The sequence below is a fragment of the Sus scrofa genome, chromosome 2 (genome assembly GCF_000003025.6).
Source record: "Sus scrofa isolate TJ Tabasco breed Duroc chromosome 2, Sscrofa11.1, whole genome shotgun sequence".
NCBI lineage: Eukaryota > Metazoa > Chordata > Mammalia > Artiodactyla > Suidae > Sus > Sus scrofa.
In genome coordinates this window covers 72,937,444-72,958,991 of record NC_010444.4, presented here as the reverse complement: position 1 = coordinate 72,958,991, position 21,548 = coordinate 72,937,444, and the positions used below count along the sequence as shown (strand labels likewise).

The following is a 21,548-nucleotide window of genomic DNA, read 5'->3' as shown; positions in this document are numbered from 1 at the left end:
CCGTAAGCTGTGGTGTAGGTTGCAGACTCGGCTTGGATCCAAGTTGCTGTGGCTCTGGCGTAGGCCTGTGGCTACAGCTCCGATTAGACCCCTAGCCTGGGAAACTCCATATGCCGCGGGAGCGGCCCAAGAAATAGCAAAAAAAAAAGACAAAAAAAAAAAAAAAGTAGAAAGCTTCTCATGGGGAAAAAAAAAAAGTTCAGAGTTCCCAAGGTGGTGCAGTGGAAATGACCCAACTAGTAACCATGAGGTTTCGGGTTCAATCCCTGGCCTCGCTCAGTGGGTTAAGGATCTGGTGTTGCTGTGAGCTGTGGTGTAGTTTGCAGCAGAGGCTCAGATCCTGTCTTCCTGTGGCTGTGGTGTAGGCCGGCAGCTATAGCTCTGATTAGATCCCTAGCCTGGGAGCCTCCATATGCCACAGGTGTGGCCCTCAAAAAAACAAAAAGACAAAAAAATAAAAGAAAAAAAAAAGAAATTCTTTTTTTTTTTGCTGCGTCCCTGGCATGCAGAGGTTTCCAAGCCAGGAACTGAACGGGCATGGCAACAGTGACCCGAGCCACAGCAGTGACAATGCTGGATCCTCAACCACTAGGCCACCAGGGAACTCCCAAAAAAGAATTCTTTTTAAAATTGAAGCACATCCTTGAAGCTGTTTTCTGTGAGTTTGGAATTCCACATTTGTTTTTTCTCCAAGCAGGTTCCATATGTACGTACTCTGAGAAGAACAGCAGAGGTAGGAAAGCTCCATGTGGTGTTTTCTTTGGGTTTTCTCTGGATGGGGTGGAGCAGTGACACATTTTTGCGGGCCGGTAATTTGGGGGTAACTGCTTCCCATCCCTTACCCCAAGGATCATCTTTCTAACAGAAACATTTCCTGGAAACACGGCACTGTTTCCAAAAGATAAACGGTTTGCATTTTTAAAATATGAGCATAATTAAGTGTTGCTGCGACTTCAGGAATGGACTCCTGTATCATTAGTGTGATCTTGACAGTTTTCCAAGGAGACAGGTGTTTGTGAGCCAAGTCCTCTTTCACTCTGTGGGGACCCGTCCTTTCCCCTTTCTGCCGAGGGACTGTCCTAATCTGATCACCAGGGGACTGTCTTCAGCGGGCCTTATGCTCCCTGGTGCTCAGTCCTTGAATTACTCTCTCCTTTGCCTTCCGAGCCCTGTCCCAGGTCCTCCTGCACCTAAGACTTCCTGCAAAACCTCCTCTGTCCAGCATGACTCACAGCAGCCAAATGTGGAAACAGCCCAAGCGTCCAGCGACGGATGAAAGGACAAACAAATGTGGTCCATCCACACAATGGAATATTACTCAGCTTTAAAAAGGAAGGAAATTCTGACCCATTCTACCATGGGTCAGATGCTCAGTGAAATAAGCCAGGCACAAAGGGCCAGACACAGTCTGATTTCACTCAGGACTGTCTGAGGTCCCTGGAGGAGTCAGATCCATACCAACAGGAAGTAGAAGGTGGGGCTGGGGGCTGGGGACTGGGGGCTGGGGGAGGGGGAGGGGGAGTCAGTGCGTCGTGGGGACAGAGTTTCAGTTTGGGAAGATGAGAAAGTTCTGGAAATGGATGGGGATGGTCACAATACTGAGCTGTGCACTTCACACTGGTTAAAATGATAAAGTTTATGTTATTATGTTTTGCCATAATTTTTCTAAAAGAAACCACTTTCCTCTGACTCTCCACTGGTTTCCTGCTCCTTGAATTCTGATGGCTCTGCCTTTGGCCTTCTCTTCTCACTCTCCGCCCTCTCCTTGCGTGAGCTCATCTGTTTTCACAACTGAAATAACCAATTATGTGCTGACAGCTCCGAGATCCTACCTCCAGCCAGGACTGCAGCCCCCCCTCCCGCCACACCCCCCATCACTGGGTCCTCAAAGCCCCCAGAATCTTATAGCTCTGTCCTCCCCAGCATCCTGGGCAGATGCTGTCCACCAGGCCCCTGTCGCTCTGGGCCTGGACCACAGCAGTGGTCATTCTCCATCACCAGCCTCCAGGCACCAGGTTTTTCATGATCCCTACCAAAATCCCATCTAATCACAAAGTGCTTCCCAACAAACCTCTTAGCCCAGCACCAGACAAGTCCCACCCAGCCAGCCAGGGATCAGCAAACTTTTCCTGCAAAAGCCCAGACAGTAAATATTTTAGGCTTTGTGGTCTACATTCTGTGTCTGTCGCAAATAGTCAACCTGCCATGGCTTCCAAAAAGCAGCCAGAGACAGTATGTAAATGAAAGCAGCGCTGTGTCCCAGTGCAACTTCACTTCCCAAAACAGACCCTGTGTGCTGACACCTGCTTTCATCTCCAGCCTGATCTCCCTTGTACCCTGTGCTCGGCTTTCAGAAAACACAGCCATACCACGGCTCTCCCCACCCATCTGCCTGTACACATTCCCAGGATTTAGCTCCCACCTGCCTCGTCCTGGACACCTCTCCTGGCCCCTCAGGCAAGTGGCCCCCTTCCTCTGTGCACCCATTGATGCTCTAGCCCATCTCCATTTTGAAAGCATCTCCCGCTCCTAGGTGGACTTGGGTCCCTGTAACCTCTTAGGATAGCGTCTGGCTCAGAAAGCAATGAATGAATGAATAAGTGATGAAGAAATGTCAGAGGTTTTGAAAGCAGGTCTTCCAGCAAACAGATGAACACCATAGCTCTGACAACTACAGGCAGAGGTGAAATCTCCCAATGGCCTAATTTATACTTAGAACAGCACCCAGATTCCTCCCCATGGCCTCGGGGGCCCTCTGCCTCACCTTTTGCTCACTAGGCATCAGCCACACAGCCACCTTTCTCTACCCTGACCAGGCCCAGCTAACTGATTCCTCCTGCCACAGGACCTTTGCACCTGCTGTGCCCCCTGCATGGAAAGTTCTTCCCTCTGTAATGCACAGGGCTGCCCCCTCTCATCATTTCAGTCTCAGCTCAACTGTCTCCTCCTAGAGAGATTCCCTGGACCCCAGTAGGCCAGTCTTAAACACACACACACACACACACACAATCTGAAAATAACTGCAGAGCTCTTAGTAGAAACAGGCTTACTGTATATAGCACATCTGGGTTTTGTTATATAGCAAATGACAAATAATCACTATATCGGGCCATAAAATGTAAGTTCTACAGATTTTTAATGGCTTTATAAAGTTTGTTTGTTTTTGTTTTTGTTTTTTTTTTTCTGGGTGTTCCTGAAGCATGCAGAAAGTTCCCAGGCTAAGGATGAGCCACATCAGTGACAATGCCAGATCCTGAATCCACTGAGACTCCAGGGAACTCTTTTTTTTTTTTTTTTCTTTTTTGCCATTTTTATTATTTTCCTTTTTTGTGTTTCTTTTTTCCACTTTTAAACATGGATTACGGCAGGTATAATCTGATTCACAGCAACTAAAATGCACTTGCTGTTATGTATCACCTAAACGTTTGGGAAGCCAACTCCATTTTTGGGAAAGTCATAGAATTCATAAAAATTAAAAATAAGGCTGCCAGGGCATAAAACCATGCTTTTAAACACACAAAACCTATGTATCATAAAGCAGGAATGCATTTCAGGAAAAAAGAAGTGGGGTGTAGCAAAGAGCAGGGCCAGGCTGCTATTCCTGAGGGCCCAATTCAAGTCCTGGCACGCAGACCAGGCCAGTTCTCACCTCCGAGTGGCTGATTTCCAGACTTTGACCAGGTTGGCACCTAAGAGCCAGCGATAACAGAGAAGGGAAACCGGTTTCGAAGTGTTCTCATTGGGAAGTTCTGCCTGCAGAGCTGGCCACTTGGCCCACCCCATCTGAAGATATGATGCTGGCGGTCTAATTTCAGATGGACCCAGACACCAACCAAAATGTGGGACTTTGAGTTTCTTCTTAGGTTGTTCCTGTTCTTGCCAGCACTTGAGGCTGGCAGAAGACCATATCTATACCAGTGATTTTCTATGCAATCGAAGGGTTTTTCCCATGTTTTAAACAGACAGTGTCATGCTCAATCGAGCAAGACATGTTTACCGAATGTCTCCTCTGCCCTTAGTGGTCAGGAAACCAAACTTAAACCATCCCAGGCAGGCCACCCTGCTTGTTTGTTTCATTCTAATAATAAAAATAATGACAACCATAATAATAATAGCTCTCTGTTGAACACCTATGATGTGCCAGGCCCTGGGCTAACTAGTTCTAGATATAATTCTTTTTTTTTTTTTCTTTTGTCGTTTTTCAGGGCCGCACTTGCGGCATATGGAGGTCCCCAGGTGAGGGGTTGAATTGGAGCTGTAGCTGCTGGCCCATACCATAGCAACGCCAGATCTGAGCCACATCTGCAACCTACACCACAGCTCACAGCAACATTGGATCCTTAACCCACTAACTGAGGCCAGAGATCAAACCTGTGTCCTCATGGATGCTAGTCAGATTTGTTTCCACTGAGCCACAATGGGAACTTCTAGATATGATTTTTAATATCAAAACTGTACATGTGATTATCTATTTCACAGATGCCCAACCTTACCTGGAGTCACCGAGCTAATTAAACATTAACCCCCTTTCTGCCGGGCCCCAGAGCTCACATCTGTAGCATCCAGGGCTATGATCGTATTTTTCCTTTACTGTTCCCTCTGGCCTCGTTCATCCAATCTGAGCTGTACAGAGTCACACAGATGGCGAGATGTCATAGATAAGGAGGGAATCTTACATTTCACTTCAGCTTTCCCCGTAAGTGTACAGGAGACCATTTATTTATTCATTTAACAAATATTTCTCCAGTACCCACTCAGTGCCAGAAGGATTCTCAGCCCTGGGGGATAAAGAAGTTCATAAAACACTCAGAGTTGCTTCTCGTCCAGCTGACATTCTAATGAGGGGACGGCGATAATAAAGTAAATCCATATACGATATGCTGTGTTAGTGACAAATGCTAAGGAGAGAGAAAACAGGGAAGGAGGCTAAGGGGACCGTCGCTTTCAAGTAGGTGGTTTGGGAAGGGGAGTTTGAGAAAAGGCTGGAAAGGAGTGAGAAGCAAGCCCCCAAATGCCTGGGCCAAGCACTTTCCAGGCAAAGAATTTAAGGGACTCCCAGGAGGCCAGAGGCTTTGAAGAGTGGCTTGTAGGATGGGAGATGAGGCCGTAGAGGGACTGGGCTGGGGAAGACTGTGGCTTTTGCTCCAGGTGAGATGGGAGTCATGGAAGGAACACAAGACAGGACACGACATGACCCCCAGTTAATGGGCTGGATTCACCCAGGCATGCAGCACCAGTGGCTGGGACCGAGAGCTGGTGGTGGAAGGGGCAAGGTGTGGTCAGATTCTAGGTCTCCATCTTTTTTTTTTTTTTTCCCTTTTTTTTTTTTTTTGGCCACACCCTTGGCATGCAGAAGTTCCTGGGCCAGGGATCAAACCCAAGCCATGGCAGTGACAATACCAGATCCTTAACCCACTGAGCCACCAGGGAACTCCCTCCTTTGTTGATCTTGTAGTTTCCAAGAAGCAGTGGTTTTCAATTGTCTAATTCCCAGCACATATTTCATTCATTCCTTCATTCATTCATTCACTGGACAAATTAAGTATGTTCTCTGGGCCAGGCATGTATCTAAGACAACTCAGCTCATGGTGGAACTAATCACCATTTCAATTCTAGAAAAGGAATCAAAATGCATTTTTTAAAAAATACATGTTCATCTACAATCCCTTTTAATAACGTGAAATCCAAAAAGTTCTTTTTAGGGCCGCACCCGCAGCATATGGAAGTTCCCAGGCAAGGGGTCAAATGGGAGCTACATCCACCGGCCTACACCAGATCTGAGCTATGTCTGCGACCTACACCACAGCTCACAGCAACGCCAGATCCTTAACCCACTGACTGAGGCCGCGGATCACACCTGCATCCTCATGGATACCGGTCGGGTTCATTACCTTGAGCCACGATGGGAACTCCCCCAAAAGTTCTTAAATTTGGAGGTTTTTTTGGTAAATTTGGCATACACTTGTTTGGTGACAAAATCTGACCTAAACTGAGGTTGCTTTTGGTCCTTATCAACCCCCTTTGGCTCCCTTTGGTGTGAATATTCAGACAGTTCAGGGCAGAAAAATGTCTGTGTTTGTTGGGTGCACCATGGGTTAAGAGTTTAAGGCATGGATGGGGAGTTGTATTTCCCTGGCCCTGAGTTCAGTGAAGGTCCCCACAAGAGAGACAGTTTCTCTTAAGAACTTCCCTTGCTTTGAAAAAAGTTTCACCTTTTACAGATAAGTAGGTGTGTATGGGGGAGCATACTGTCTAAATAAGTGGCCAACCTGTGTTAATTAAAAAGAGCCAAACATGCAGTTCCTTCTGGCCCTGGAATTTTACGAGCAAAACAACCATCTGTGACTATAACAATCTTGTAAAAACATTCAAAATTTTGATTCAATTACAATATTAATGAAAGTGAAATCCATCAAATATCAATAAATATTAATTAATTTTAACTCGAATCTGAAATTACAAATTAGATCTAAGGCATAAGAGCCAGATAAACAACTTCCCAGCATCTGCCTTTCTGGTAAATAGCTCCATCCTGGCAGCACTTCAGAGATAAATGTGGTTAAAAGATGAATATTAAGGTAATATGTGCCCTGCACCCAGAAAGCAAATATCAACTGAATTTCAAAAGACTTGTTCTGTTACTTGGGGTGATTAACAACCCTGCCCCTCTCCTGTCAGAGTCCCCTTCTAAGCATCTCAGAGATTTATCCAGGATGAGAGGAACACTTCTAAAGGGCTGAAGAATTCATATGGCTTTTATCGCAGGGGCAAACTCTTTCTGAATCCATTCCTGACCCCTATTTGGAATATCACAGGATCACGGAACCAGTTATCTTTTTCCATCATATATTATGAGAAGTCCCCTTCAATACTTTGCCAAGACTGTTGGCAAAATTAGCAGGGGTTATTAAGGAAATTAAATTGCTTTCTTGGGGGATGGGGGAGTGGGTACTAAACACACTTTCTCTCTGGCCAGAGTAGGTGAGTAGTCATTTCTAAGGTTATTTGACAGTCGGTTCACGTTTTTAAACTTGAACGGGAGAAAGAACAGGGAACCAAATCCAGATACTCCCCAGGACAGAGAGTTAAGGGTCTTTATATAAGCAAACAAATAATGTTTCCGATTATGAACAACAAGATAAAAATATGTCCACACTAAGTGCAGGCAAAAAAAAAATTTGTTGTTAATGTTTTCTATTATTGTTGTTGTTATTATTATTATTATTCTGTTGGGTAAGTCTTAATTGAGATGGAGAGCCTTGTATCAGGTTTGATATTTCAGATTCGAGGATATAAAGCTGATTGAGAAGGGATAAAACTCATGACCATCTGCACTGACAGTTGAATGTACAAAGCAAGAAAATAACTGTGTGTTGGGCTGGGGGTGGCGAATAATAAAACACCCACAAGCAGGAACGAGGTCTCCGAAAAAAGGCAGCTCTGGACTCCAGTGCTGCATCCTGCCCTTCTCCCTCATTCCTGTGGGGCAACCAGAAGGTTAAAATTAGGAGATGAACCACCCCCGCCGCAGCAGCCGGAATGGCAGGGGCAGTTGGGCCCCGGGGGCCCTGGAAATAGCCACTAGGATCGGAAACTCAACTTTCCTAGCGCAGCGGCGAGAAAAAGCAACAGGGACGAAGACGGAGAGAGAGCCGCGACTCATCCCAGAGGGAAAAAGAAAGGAACCGAGAGGATTTGGGGTGCGTGTGTTCTGGGGGTCAGGGGGTGGGAGCTGGATTCACAAACACACATGCACTCGCACGACCTCTGGAGAAAATGCCACAGACCAGTTTGAGCCACATGTTGGGCTCTTTAAACAAAATAATAAATTAATAAATTAAAAAAAAAAAAACACCTTTCAGTGAAACTTTTCTTGCTTCGCTATCAGTCCAAATAGGGGAGCTGCGGGTGTGCGAAGGGGCTTCCTGAGGGGCGTGGAGGGAGTGGCGGATCCAGGACCCCCCAAATTTAGGAATGCGGGGGTCACAAGTGAGAGCGCTCAGAGTATCCGAGGGAGGAGCTCTAAACGCGAGGATTTGGGGTGGAAAGGTGAGAAACGGGTCTCTGGTAAGCCCAATTCTTGGGGATTTTGTGGCCATAGAGTGAGAAGGGGGGTTCCTGTTCTAGACCGGCGCACTGACTTTGTATTAAAAAGCGAGAATGGAGTTACAGGCAGCCCTCAAATTCAGTATTTGGGAGCAGGGTCAAAACGAGAAGCTCCCCGGGTCACCTCAATCCAGGAATTTGAGGGTGAAGGTTAGAACGAATCTTTTAGGCCCTCCCAATTCAGGAATTTGAGGTTGAGCGTGAGAAAAGGGCCCCATGGGTGCCCCAATTTCAGAGATTTGGGGAGTAAACAGGAGGAGTCTCCAGGCGCCTTCAATTCAGGGAGTTTTAAATATAAGAGTTCGAAAGAAGTTGCCAAAGAGTCCCCAGTTCAGAGAGTCTAGGGTAAAGAGTGCGAAAGGGGTCCTCCGGCACCCCCAGTTTAAGGATTTGAGGGATAAAAGAGAGAAGAGGTTCCCCAGGAGCCCCAAATTCCGGATGTTTGAAAGTAAAAGTTTGAGAGGGGTTCCAGGGGCGCCCCCAACTCGGGGATTTTTAGGGTAAGAGTGAAATAGGGCTCTTGGGGGGCCCCAACTCCGGAAGTTTTGTGAGAAGTGAGGCGATGAGTCCCCCCACCTCTCCCCGAATTTGGTTAAAAGGAAAAAGGGGTCCCTGGGCGCCCCAAACTCAGCCGCGCCTTCGGGACTCGGGGTACAGAGGTAGGTCCCACGGACGCGCCATCCCGGACGTTTGGGGTGAACGGCAAGGACTGGGCTGCCCACTCCCGACCCCTCGATCGCGGTCCCCGCCGCCCCCCGCACTCCCCGGCCGGGCAGGGCCCGGGACGGTCGCATCGGTCACCTGGAGTTCGGGCCGGGAGTTCGGGCAACGGCTCCCGCGGCGGCGGCGGCTGCTGCTGCGTGTTGGTCCCCGTTGGTAAGTAACAGTCTCCACGGCTACAGTCTCTATGGCGGCGGCGGCGGTGGCGGCGGCGGCCGCTCCTCCTCCCGCTCCCGGCGCCCGCCCGCTTGCCCGCCTGCTAGCCCGCCTCGCGCTGCCTGCCCTCCTGCCGCGACGGGGCGGGGCGTTGTTATCGGCAACGGTTACCAGGTTCCACGCCCCACCCCCTCAACGGCCCGCCCATGCCCGCCTCCAACGGGCGCTGTAGGGGCGGGGCGCAAGGCCTCGAGGCTCTCCATTGGCTGCCCTAAGTGCCTGTCAGAGGGGGCGTTCCCCGGCAAGGAAGAGGGCGAGGCCCGACCAATTGCCGCGAGGAAGGGCGGGGCTGGCGGGAGGCGCGCGGTTCCGAGGGTTCGCAAGCGGTAGGCGCGGGCGGGCCGGGTGCTGGTGGCGCAGCTCCAAAGGCAGAGTTTAGGGGTCCCAGGGGCCTTCGCCTATTACAAAGATGATTGTCGGGCGTCCTCGAACAGTCTGGGTCCGAGGTCAGCAAATTCTGACCAGTGGACCAGATATAGCCCACTACCCTATTTTCATGGCCCACAAACTGGGAATTTTAAAATATTTTTTTAAGTGGTTAAAAAGAAAAAAATCAAAGGAAGAATCTTTTGTGGCATGTGGAAACTATATGAAAGTCGGTGGCAGACTATAGGCCCTGGGCCAAATTCTGCGCGCCTAGAGGCCCCCCCCCATGACTCCTCCCACCACCCTGCCTCGGCGTTATTAAGGGACATAGAAGGCTGCTTTCACGCCACAGGGAGAGATGGATAGTAAAGAGCTGAGTATTTGCACGACAATGGGATGACTTAAGCAAAGTATAAAATATTTTCTATTTGGCCCTGCACAGGCCAAACTTTTTTTCTACTCCCTAATAGTAGGTTCAACTTTTGAATGGGACAAACAAGGGACTCTCTTAGAGTTTTTACTGGAGCGGGGGGTGGATTGACAATAAACAATAAAAAAGCAAATATACAGTTATTTGGGAGAAGGGACTGGAACACTAGGAGAAAAAGCATGTTCTGAGAAGAGGCAGACAGGGCAATTTAAGGGAAGATTAGATTTCAGCCTCATTCATTCATTTGAATAATCATATTAGTCAACAGTGACTAAACTGTCCTTAATGCCAGAAAGTGATCTGAGCATTTTTCGTATGCTAACTCAGTCAAATCTCACGAGAAAGAGACTATTATCTCTATTATGCTTTATTCCCATTCAGAGGTTGGGAAAGAATGAGAGAATTTATATCAAACATCCATAAAGGTTTCAAACTCCAGGGGTCTGTCACCAAATCCCACACCCTTGACCACTAGATGGGTGGTTTTCAAACATTTTTGACCACAAGGCACAGCAGGAAATACATGTTACTCCAAGTCCCAGTCCACGCAAATGTATATGTAACCAAAACAGTATTTTCATGACATGATACTTTAGGTAATGCTGATTTTTTTCTATTCTGTTTTAATGAAAATGCTGACAGTGACTTAGCTACGTTGATTTCTCCACCATCTGATAGGTTGTTTCTTAAAGATTTTCATGTGATGGATTTTTTTTTTTCCCCTTTTTAGGGGCAAACCTGCGGCATATGGAAGTTCCCGGGCTAGGGGTCGAATCAGAGCTGCAGCTGCTGGCCACAGCCACAGCCACTCGGGATCTGTGCTGCATCTGCAACCTACACTACAGCTTGTAGCTGTGCCGGATCCTTAACCCATTGAACGAGGCCATTGATCAAACCTGCATCCTCATGGACACTATGTCAAGGTTCTTTAACCTGCTGAGTCACAACAGGACTCTTCATGTGATGGAATCTTAGGTGTAAGACTGCAGGAGTCAGTTTCTGTTCTTCAATTATTTATTTAGTCAAAAATACTCATTGAGGAATTCCCATCATGGCTCAGCAGAAACGAATCTGACTAGCATCCATGAGGACACAGGTTAGATCCCTGGCCTCACTCAGTGAGTTAAGGATCTCGCGTTGCTGTGAGCTGTGGTGTAGATCAAAGATGTGGCTCAGATCTGACGTGGCTGTGGCTATGGCCTAGGCCAGCAGCTACAGCTCCAATTAGACCCCTAGCCTGGGAACCTCCATATGCCTCAGGGGCAGCCCTAAAAAATACACATATACATATATATATATATATATATAGAGAGAGAGAGAGAGAGAGAATGCCTACTATTTGCCAGGCACTGTTCCAGGTGCTAGGGACATAAATCCCTCTTGGAGCTGAGTAGGTGGGGCTTATTTCGGATGGAACAGTCAGGGATGGCCTCTCGAATGAGGCCAACCAGGATGGTTGATTATGGGGTTTCCCAAGACGTGGGACTTTCACTGCTAAATCTGGGAAATTCCCAAAGTGGGAAGAGTTGGTCACCCTAGGCCTCTCTGAGGGGGTGACATTTGGGCCAAGATCAGAATAATGAGGAAGAAGAAAAGAACATTTCAGGAATTCAAAATCCCTGGGGTGGAAACTCATGGGGAAGAAACAAAAAGCAGGTCCCTGGCATGGCTGGAGCAGAGGTGAACGGGGAGGGTGTGAGTGGGGTGGGAGGGATGAGTCAGACAATGGATGGGCTCATTTCATTTGAGGTCTCATAGGCCATGGGAAATGGTCCTCATCAGACTGGGAAGCCACTGGAGGGCTTTAAGCAGGGGGCAGACATACTCTGATATGTGATTTTATTTGTTTGTTTGGTTGGTTGGGGTTTTTTTGTCTTTTTTTCCTTTTCTAGGGCTGCTCCCGCAGCATATAGAGGTTCCCAGGCTAGGGGTCGAATCGAAGCTGTAGCCACTGGCCTACACCAGAGCCACAGCAACTCGGGATCCGAGCTGTGTCTGCAACCTACACCACAGCTCACGGCAACGCCGGATCCTTAACCCACTGAGCAAGGCCAGGGACGGAACCTGCAACGAATCCTAGTCAGATTCGTTAACCACTGCGCCCCAACAAGAACTCCTTATTTTGTTTTTAATAAATTAGTTCATTCTTTATTGCTGCTTATTTTTCACTTATGAATATACCTATTTAATTTTATTATTATTTTTTCTTTTTGGCCACGCCCACAGCATGGGGAAGTTCCCAGGCCAGGGATCAAACCTGCGCCATGGCAGCCACCTGAGCCACTGCAATGACAATGCCGGATCCTTAACCGGCTGCACCACAATGGAACTCCTGTGATTTGTGATTTTAAAAGCTCATTGAGGGGGTTCCTGTCATGGCTCACTGGTAATGAACCCGACTAGTATCCATAAAGACGTGGGTTTGATCCCTGGCCTTGATCAGTGGGTTAAGGATCCAGCGTTGCCATGAGCTGTGGTGTAGGTTGCCGATGCAGCTCAGATCCCGTGTTGCTGTGGCTGTGATGTAGGCAGCAGCTGCAGTTCCAATTTGACCCCTAGCCTGGAAACCTCCATATGCCATGGGTGTGGCCCTAAAAACACAAAAACAAAACCTCATTGAATGGGGAATAGATTGTAGGAAGCAAGAAAGAGAACTTGGGCACCTGTTCCAATTCTCCTGGACTGAAAAGTATGGTGGCTCAGATGAAGGACCTGGTAGTGGATGTGGAGATGGGTAGGTGGATTAGGGGCATGTTTTGGAGAACACTCTGAGGAACTGGGGAAGTCAGGGGGAAAGTTTTAGAGTGGGAAAGGAAGTGCCTTGGAGCCATGTTGTACAGTCCATTCTGCTCTAACTCTTGTTTTGAAACTGAGAATTTGGAGTTCCCACTATGGTGCAATGGGTTAAGAACCCAACTGAAGTAGCTGAGGTTGGTGAGAGGCTGCGGGTTCAATACCTGGCCTGGTGCAGTGGGTTAAATGATCCGGTGTGGCCCCTGTTGTGGTGTATGTCACTGCTGTGGCTCGGATTAAGTTCCTGACCTGCCAACTTCCATATGCCACAAGTGTGGCAATAAAATAAAATAAAACAAGAATCTGTCCCAATGAGATGTTAAATTTACAGTAGTATTTATGTATATCTTACCCACTTAACAGATGGGAAACACTGCTATCTCAAAGAAGAAATCATGAGGGAAGTTAGAAAATACTTCAAGATGACTAAAAATGAAACGCAACATACCAAAATTTATGAGATATAGCTAAAGTAGAGGAAAATTGTAATCATTTATGTTAAAGAGAAAGATAAAGATCTCAAATCAATAATCTAAATATTCACCTTAATAAACTGGAAAATAAAACTAAACAAAACCCAAAGCTAGCAAAGGGAATGAAACAATAAGTATTAGAGTGGAAATAAAAGAAATAGGGACTAGAAAATCAATCAAGAGAATTAATAAAACCACAAGTTACTTCTTGGAAAGATTGAAAAGTTGAGAAACTTTTAACTAGGCTGACCAAGATAAAAAGAGAGAAGATTCAATTACTAAAATTGAATGCCTCCCTAATGAGGCATTCCCATCGTGGCTCTGGTTATTGAACCCAAGTAGTATCCATGAGGACTTGGGTTCGATCCCTGGCCTCGCTCAGTGGGTTAAGGATCTAGCATTGCCATGAGCTGTGGTGTACGTCGAAGATGTGGCTTGGATCCCGAGTTGCTGCGGCTGTGGCATAGGCCTGTGGCTATAGCTCCAGTTAGATCCCTAGCCTGGGAACTTCCATATGCCGTGGGTGCTGCCCCCAAAAGACAAAAAGGACAAAAAAAAAGAAAAAAAAAAAAAAGGAGAAGATGAAATAGAAAATCTGAATGGGTCTTTAGCAAGTAAAGAAATTGAATCTGTAATCAAAAAACTTTCCAACCCTGACACCTATGGTCAATTAATCTTTGACAAGGGAGGCAAGAACATAAAATGGGAAAAAGAAAGTCTGTTCAGCAAGCATTGCTGGGAAACCTGGACAGCTGCATGCAAAGCAATGAAACTAGAACACACCCTCACACCATGCACAAAAATAAACTCCAAATGGCTGAAAGACTTAAATATAAGACAGGACACCATCAAACTCCTAGAAGAAAACATAGGCAAAACACTCTCTGACATCAACATTATGAATATTTTCTCAGGTCAGTCTCCCAAAGCAATAGAAATTAGAGCAAAAATAAACCCATGGGACCTCATCAAACTGAAAAGCTTTTGCACAGCAAAGGAAACCAAAAAGAAAACAAAAAGACAACTTACAGAATGGGAGAAAATAGTTTCAAATGATGCAACTGACAAGGGCTTAATCTCTAGAATATATAAACAACTTATACAACCCAACAGCAAAAAAACCAATCAATCAATGGAAAAATGGGCAAAAGACCTGAATAGACATTTCTCCAAAGAAGATATACAGATGGCCAACAAACACATGAAAAAATGCTCAACATTGCTGGTTATAAGAGAAATGCAAATCAAAACTACCATGAGATACCACCTCACACCAGTCAGAATGGCCATCATTAATAAATCCACAAATAACAAGTGCTGGAGGGGCTGTGGAGAAAAGGGAGCCCTCCTGCACTGCTGGTGGGAATGTAAACTGGTACAGCCACTATGGAGAACAGTTTGGAGATACCTTAGAAATCTATACATAGAACTTCCATATGACCCCGCAATCCCACTCTTGGGCATCTATCCGGACAAAACTCTACTTAAAAGAGACACATGCACCCGCATGTTCACTGCAGCACTATTCACAATAGCCAGGACATGGAAACAACCTAAATGTCCATCGACAGATGATTGGATTTGGAAGATGTGGTATATATACACAATGGAATACTACTCAGCCATAAAAAGGAATGACATAATGCCATTTGCAGTAACATGGATGGAACTAGAGAATCTCATACTGAGTGAAATGAGCCAGAAAGACAAAGACAAATACCCTATGATATCACTTATAACTGGAATCTAATATCCAGCACAAATGAACATCTCCTCAGAAAAGAAAATCATGGACTTGGAGAAGAGACTTGTGGCTGCCTGATGGGAGGGGGAGGGAGTGGGAGGGATTGGGAGCTTGGGCTTATCAGACACAACTTAGAATAGATTTACAAGGAGATTCTGCTGAATAACATTGAGAACTATGTCTAGATACTCATGTTGCAACAGAAGAAAGGGTGGGGGAAAAATGTAATTGTAATGTATACATTTAAGGATAACCTGACCCCCTTGCTGTACAGTGGGAAAATAAAAAAAATATTAAAAAAAATTAAAAAAAAAAACTTTCCACAAAGAAAAGCCCAAGACCAAATGGCTTCACTGGTAAATTCTGCCAATGTTTAAAAAAGATTTAACACTTATCCTTCACATAGTAGTCTTAAAAGTAGGAGAGAAGGGAATATTCTATGAGGCCAGCATTATCCTGATACCAAAACCAGAAAGAAATCACAAGAAAACTAATGATCAAGATTCCTTATGAACATAGATGCAAAAACTCTCAACAAGATACTGGCAGACCAAATCCAGCAACATATAAAAAGATTTATACACCACGATCAAGCGGAATTTGTCCCACGAATGCAAGGTTGGTTGGTTCAACATTTTAAAAAAGCGTTTTAATAGAATAAAGGACAAAATCCATATGATCATCCCAACAGATGCAGAAAAAGCATGTGACAAAAATCCAACAATCTTTCATGACAAACTAGGAATAAAGGATAATCTCAATCAGACAAAGGGTACCTATAAAAATGCCATAGTTGGTGGTGAAAAACTTAATGTTTTCCCCCTTAAGATCAGGAATAAAACGAGGATATCTCTCCTTAACATTTCTATTTACTATTGTGCTGGATGGTCGCACCAGGGTAATTAGGCAAGAAAAATAAATATAAGGCACCCGGATTGGAAAGGAAGCAAGAAAATTATCCCTATCTGCAGATGACATGATTGTAGAGAGAAATCCTGAGGAACTTATTAAAAAACGATTAGAACTAATAAGTGAGTTCAGCAAGGTTGCAGAGTACAAGATCAATACGTACAGCTCAACTGTTTCTCTATAAACTAGCAATAAACAATCTGAAAATGAAATTAAGAAAAGAATTTGATTTATAATAACACCAAAAAGAACAAAAGACTTAGAAATAAATTTAATTAAAGAAGCCAAGACTTGGACAGTTAAAAGCAAAAAACAAAAACAAAATCCAGCACTGAAAGAAATTAAAGAAAATCCAAGTAAACCAAAGGATATCCCATGTTCATGGATCAGAAATTTAAAGTTGTTAAGATGGTCAATACTCTCCAAACTAACCTACAGACTGAATGTAATCTCTATCAAAATCCAGTCGGGGTTTTTTGTTGCTGTTGAAGAAACTTACAAGATGATCCTAAACTTCAAAAAGCAACACAAGGAACCCAGGATGGCCCAAACAATCTTGAAAAAGAACAACAAAATTGGAAGACCCAAACTTGCAGATTTTAAAACTTACTACAAATCTAGAGTATGGTATTGGCATAGGTTAAACACATAGATAAACAGAACAGTATTGAGAGTCCAGAAATAAACCTGCACATTTACAATCAATTGATTTTTGACAAGGGTGTCAAGATCATTATTGGGAAAGAATAGTCTCTTCAACAAATGGTGCTGGGACAACTGGATGTCCACATGCAAAAGGATGAGTTCCTGCTGAGGTGCAGTGGGTTAAGAATCCAACTGTAGCAGCTCAGGTTGCTGCCAAGGTACGGGTTTAATCCTCAGCCCAGGGAGTGTCTTAAAGGATCCGGTATTGTTACAGCTGTGGTATAGGTCACAGCTATGGCTTGGATTCAGTCCCTAGCCCAGACCATTAAAAAAAATTTGGATGGACCCCTATCTCATACCATATATGAAATTAACTTAAAGTAGATCATAGAACTAAATGTAAGAACTAAGTCTATAAAACTCTTGGAAAACATTATAGGAGTAAATTGTCATGACCTTGGCTTGGCCATGGTTTCTTTTCTTCTTTTCTTTTCTTTTTTCTCTCTTCAGCTATGGCATGCAGCAGCTTGATGTGGGATCTCAGTTCCCAGACCAGGGACTGAACCTGGCCTGCAGCAGTGAACATGCCAAATCCTAACCCTTAGACCACCAGGAAACACCCTGACCATGATTTCTTAAATGATACCAAAAGCACAAATGGAAAACAGACTAATTGGACTACATCCAATTAAACTTTTGTGCTTCAAAGGACAACATAAAGAAAGTGAAAACACAGTCCACAAAATTGGAGAAAGTACTTGCAAATCACGCATCTGATGAGGGATCTGTATCTAGAATATATAAAGAATTCTTACAGCTCAACAATAAAAAGAAAAATAATGCAATTTAAAAGCGAGTGAGTTTCTGCTGTGGCACAATGACATTGGCAGTATCTTGGGAACCTTGAGACAGAGGTTCAATCCCCAGCCAGGCATAGTGGGTTAAGGATCCATCATTGCTGAAACTGTGGCTTAGGTTGCAACTGCAGCTCCAATCTGATCCCTGGCCCAGAAATTCCATATGCCAAAGAAGGAAAAAAACACAAAACAAACAAACAAACAAAAAAACGACTCAGTAGAAACAAATCTAACTAGTACCCATGAGGATGTGGGTTCGATCCCTGGCCTTGCTCAGTGGGTCAGGGATTCTTCATTGTCATGAGCTGTGGTGTAGGTCTCAGACCCGGCTCGTATTCCACATTGCTGTGGCTGTGGCATAGGTTGGCAGCTGTAGCTACGATTCAACTCCTAGCCTGGGAACGTCCATGTGCCTCGGGTGTGGCCTTAGAAAGAAAAAAAAAAAAAGAAAAAGAAAATATTTGAATTGATATTTCTCCAAAGAATATATACAAATGGGCAACAAGCACATGAAAAGATGCTTAAAATCATTAGTCATCAGTGAAATACAAACCAAAACCATCATGAGTTACTGCTTCACAGCCGCTGAGAAGGCTATAATTAAAAAAAAAAAAAAGGTTATAACAAGTATTGGAAAGATTGTGGAGAAACCAGAGGCCTCATACATGGCTGGTGGAAATGTAAAATGCTGCAGCCACTTTGGAAAACAATATGGAATTCTTCAAAATGTTCAACACAGAATAGCCACATGACCCAGCAATTTCACTCCTAAGGGTACATACCCAAGAGAAATGAAGACCTATATTCACACAAGAACTTGTACACAAATTTTCTTTGGTGGGGTTATTCAAAATAGCCCAAAGTAGAAACAATCCAAATAGCTATCAATTGATACATAAGCAAAATATGGAAAATCCATATTGATAGACTTTTACTCAGCAAAAAGAAATGACGTGCTGATACTCACTACGATGTGGATGAACCTTCAACACATGATGCTAAGTGAAAGGTGTCAGTCAGAAAATGTCCCATATATTGTGTGATATCATTTATGTGAAATGACCACAATAGGCAAATCCATAGAGACTGAAAGCAGATCAGTGGTTATCGAGGGTTGGGGGAGGGGAAATAGGAAAGGGGAGACTGCAAAGGAGTCTGGAGTTTCATTTGGAGAGAATGAAAATGTCCTAAAATGGATTGTGGTATAGCTGTACAACTCTGTCTAGTCTAAAAACCACTGAATGTCACGGTACATGAATTATATCTCAATAAAAGGATGAATGTCACCGTATGTGAATTATGTCTCAATAAAGTTGTTATTAAAAGACTGCTACCATATTAATTAGGTTCTTTTTAACTTTTAAGAGTGTAACTCACTGATGGAGTTCCCGTGGTGGCGCAGTGGTTAACGAATCCGACTAGGAACCATGAGGTTGCGGGTGTGGTCCCTGCCCTTGCTCAGTGGGTTAACGATCCGGCGTTGCCGTGAGCTGTGGTGTAGGTCGCAGACGCGGCTCGGATCCCGAGTTGCTGTGGCTGTGGTGTAGACTGGCAGCTACAGCTCCGATTAGACCCCTAGCCTGGGAACCTCCATATGCCGCGGGAGCGGCCCAAAGAAATAGCAAAAAGACAAAAAAAAAAGAGTGTAACTCACTGATGAAGTTTTTGAGTATTGTCACCATAACTCCATTCTGCCACAAGCCAGCCATGTGTGTTTTATCCTGTAATTTTGCCCAGGGCAGTGACTTTTAGGAACACATTTGTCACGTTAGAGCAGAACCAACTGTAGGGAGTAGTTATTTCAGTTTGATGTTAGTAAGCAGGATCTTTAGGCTGGTCAAGTGACAGTCATTCTTCACAGAAAGACAAGACAAGGTGGGGACTCTACCTAATCAGTTTTTAAGAAAATTCAGTAAGCTTTAGCCACATGGTTAAGGGGGCATCTCCTCAGAAATTTAGCCGCAGCCTGTGACATCACAGCTCTCTCATCCAACAGCCTGATTTTCACTATGTCTGACAGTATTGCACACTTCTCTTCTTGCTTCTTTAGCTCCTGGGAGAAGGAGCCTAGGGTCTTTGTAGATAAAACACTGAACTGCACCTACCCCTGTCAGCCTATGGTGGAGAAGTCTCCTTGTTTGAAAGTTATTACGAACTTCAAGACGGCAACAGCAGAACAATAAATCAAGCGCTGGAGACATCATGAGGTTGTCCTGGATACAGGCCACCACCCCACCCCCACCTCGGTGGGTGGGCTGCCACCTGCCATTCTTTTCACCCGGAACTTACTACACTGACCGCCCTTCCTCTCTCCCTGGTCCCTAAGAATTCAAGCACCACGTCCTGCGTATCCTCTGCTGGAGGGAGGCCAGAACAGGCTCCAGGACAAGATCTAAGGTGCCCCCACGCCAGCTCTCTCTTGCTCATGAGCACATCTAGTTCCTGAGAAACACACACCTCTTCCCAAACAAACTGGCTGTTGGCGAGCCCATCCCGATTTAGCACCAAGTTGCCTTGGCTCGGCTGCCAAAACAGATGACCAGCCTATCTCTGGTCCCACAGCTTCTGGCAGGAGGCAGATACCAGTCTAGCATGACTCCCTAGAACACCAGTATCACCCACTCCTGCTCCCAGGGGCTCTCCCTGGAGCCAAGGCACGCCCTTCAAGCCCCCTCCCTGGGATCAGAAGGAGGGGCAACGAGACCCGTCTTCACATCCAGCCCTCAGCACCTGGAGTGTTCTCTGCCAAAATGTGCTTTTAAAGAGTTCCCTTCTGATGTTCATTCTCACCTTTCTGTACCCTCCTGGTAGGTGAGCAGCCTTCAGAGTTGGGCACCTCTTCCTTGTTATTTCCTTTCAAAACCTGCTCTTTGGGCTGTCATCTCATGCGGGAATTCCATGACCTTTGTGTCCTGGTGCCTGAGGTTGCAACTGCAGTTTTGAGTCCTATTTCATTTGCTTTCCTCTGTGTTGCTTCCCCCTCATCCTCCAGTCTAAGTAAATTCCATTAGGACAGGGGTCTCTTCTGTCTACTCTCCTGGATCTCTAGCATCTAAAGCAGAGGGGCTTTTTGTTTTTTTGTTTGTTTTTTAACCAAGAGGGACTCTGCCCCTAGGGGACACTTGGCAGTATCTGGGAACATTTCTGGCAGTCACAATTAGGGGGTTCTGCTGGCACCTGGTAAGTAGAGACCAGAGATGCTGTTCAACACCCTCATGGTGCACAGGATGGCCCCCGTCACAGAGAACTGATCTGGCCCCAAATACCAATGGGGTCTAGACTAAGAAACCCAGCACTAATTGTTAGGGGAAAGGGCTGAGTCTGACCTCTAGTTTGTACTGTGCCCCGGAATGAATTCCCAATGGGGTAAACTGTGTAAAGGAGAGTACCCCCTTCCAGCATCCATGAGTCCCCTCCTCTCTCCCCCTGACTCAGTGTGTGTATTTAAATGTGCATCTGTAGGTCAGATGATTACGGAATGCCGAGTCCCCCAACCCAGGGGATCTCACCCGGGATGATTCTACCCTCAGTGGGACTCTGGACTCTGTCTGGAGACATTTTTGATGTCACGACTCGGGGAGGGGGAGTAACTGGCATGGGGCGGGAAGGTGCAGGGCATGCTGTACCCCAGCAATGCACAGGATGGCCCCGCCACGGAGAAGGATTGGGCCCCAATGGCAGCAGGGCTGAGGCTGAGAAGACTTGGTCTGGCATCAGGCTTGGAAGACAGCTAAATTCATCAGTAAATCACTGTTTTTTGGGTTTTGTTTTTGTTTTTGTTTTTTTTGTCTTTTTGCTATTTCTTGGGCCGTGCCCGCGGCATATGGAGTTTCCCAGGCTAGGGGTCTAATCGGAGCTGTAGCTGCCAGCCTATGCCAGAGCCACAGCAACTCGGGATCCGAGCCATGTCTGCAACCTACACCACAGCTCATGGCAACGCCAGATCGTTAACCCACTGAGCAAGGGTAGGGATCGAACCTGCAACCTCATGGTTCCTAGTCGGATTCGTTAACCACTGCGCCACGACGGGAACTCCAGTAAATCACTGTTGAATAAATGGACAGTGGCACACCAAGCCCGCAGGTACATATTTCATGTCCAAATCTATCTTTACAATTTTCTTGGCGTTCCAGTTGTGGCTCAGCAGGTTACGAACCCAACTAGTATCCATGAGGATACGGGTTCAATCCCTGGCCTTGCTCAGTGGGTTAAGGATCCAGCGTTGCCTCGAGCTGCAGTGTAGGTGGAAAACGTGGCCTGGATCCCACGTTGCTGTGGCTGTGGTGTAG

General features: G+C 45.6%; 1 protein-coding gene across 8 annotated transcripts in view; it reads right to left on the bottom strand.

Annotated features, from left to right (window-relative positions):
- RFX2 (regulatory factor X2) overlaps nt 1–9,133 on the bottom strand; it is a 101,326-nt gene extending 92,193 nt beyond the window's left edge. For 4 of the 8 annotated variants that reach the window (XM_021083997.1, XM_021083999.1, XM_021084002.1 and 1 more), the window contains exon 1: nt 8,908–9,101. The gene's annotated coding sequence lies outside the window, so the exon portion shown is untranslated. Of the gene's footprint in view, nt 1–8,907 lie in introns of all 8 variants that reach the window. The other 4 variants (XM_021083995.1, XM_021083998.1, XM_021084004.1 and 1 more) reach the window with 3 other exon arrangements.